Here is a 1,583-nt window from a genome sequence, read left to right as displayed (position 1 = left end):
ATGTTATTCAATGTCTATTAAAGCCAAATATAAAATGCTGTTGGGAAACTGACATGAGTGTGAAAAACCGAAATTTAGCTAGATCATTATCACAATTTCTTCTAATATTTAGTGATATTTAAATCAAATAAATTACATCAAACTATTGTTCTCATTAACATGAGACTCTGCCTGCAGGGATTTAAAATAAGTTTTTCTCCCTGAAATGCATCCAGTTGCTGCAGCAGCTGTACATTGTAGGAGTTGATGTTTCCTTAATACTGAGGTGAAAGAGTCACTGAGTTCCACCCTTTGGAAACAACTTTGGCTACAATGCTGATATAAAGTTCAAAGCTTCCTGATGAGGCCTAAAGCCTTTAAACTGGTAAGAACAGATACTACACTTGATCTTAGCCAAAAGTCCGAGAAGCGATAGAGGACTAAAACCTTTAATTAATCTACTTGCTCTGCAGTTCCTGTGGTCCCTGAATACTCCACCACAGTGTAGCAACAACTTTTCATATTTACTCAGCTCCCCTCTTTCTCCCTCCCTCCTCCCCTCACTTCATCTCTTTCTCAATCCCTTTCTTTTTATCTCTATCTGTCAGAAATATATGCACTTTTAGATGTCTAACGCAAAGTCCAGCTGTTACCAAAATAAGTCAATAAATATGTAAAACTTTGGAAAAAATATTACCAGGAACACTTCTGCCTCAGGAATTGTAGAGGATCTTTGCAAAACCCATGTAAGATGTCCCTTTTCCCTAGCTGCTGGTCTTAAATATTCATTTGTTTCTACAATTTCTACAAATGTTTATTGAGTACTTCCTCTGTACTATACATAGTGATAGACACTGGCAAGAAAAATCTGTGTTGTAATTTAAAGTAAACCTTAAGATCACTTCTAAAATCAGTCCCATCTATCTTACAACTCAACAAAACCAATCATTTCTCTTCTCTCACTGCATGTTTGCTGCTATTTTCATACAAAGCAGAAGGTAAGAAATTCTACTCTCCTATAACTTACAAGAGTAACCCAGGTAAGCTTTGTACTACACAATGGCACAAGCATGATGTTTCTCACAACTTGTATCTCTGGATCTGCTTGTGAAGAAAGATGATGGATATATACATCAAAGAGTTCCTGCAAAACGCAACTAAAAGGTAAGTTTATTTGGGTATAAACTTTTTTAAACTCATGTACAGTTTTTTGATAATATGTACTTTCCATGAAATTTTTGAGGAACTCTTGTATACATGTAGATAAATACAAATGATTCAGATGTGAACATTAAAGGCAGGTGAGAAACATGGAGCTGTCCACACTTCTTGGCTTATGAGTATCTTGGGTTATCTAGCTTATACTGAAAAGAACTTCTTAAGTAGTCCATTTTCTGATTAGAATTCTCCTTTGGGTTTTGGGGTTAAGTTCTAATTCTTCTTCAGGTTTAAGGGCTAATGCAAGCCGGTGCTGCGGCTCACTAGGCTAATTCTCTGCCTTGCGGCACCGGCACACCGGGTTCTAGTCCCAGTCGGGGCGCTGGATTCTGTCCCGGTTGCCCCTCTTCCAGGCCAGCTCTCTGCTGTGGCCCAGGAGTGCAGTG

The 1,583-nt window shown here is 38.2% G+C and overlaps 1 pseudogene; it reads right to left on the bottom strand.

Moving 5' to 3' along the window:
• Window positions 1–268: 268 nt before the first annotated feature.
• On the bottom strand, window positions 269–413 carry LOC127483644 (U2 spliceosomal RNA; annotated as a pseudogene).
• Window positions 414–1,583: the final 1,170 nt, after the last annotated feature.

Source organism: Oryctolagus cuniculus, chromosome 13 (assembly GCF_964237555.1).
Source record: "Oryctolagus cuniculus chromosome 13, mOryCun1.1, whole genome shotgun sequence".
Classification (NCBI taxonomy): Eukaryota; Metazoa; Chordata; class Mammalia; order Lagomorpha; family Leporidae; genus Oryctolagus; species Oryctolagus cuniculus.
This window is presented reverse-complemented; position numbering and strand designations above follow the sequence as displayed.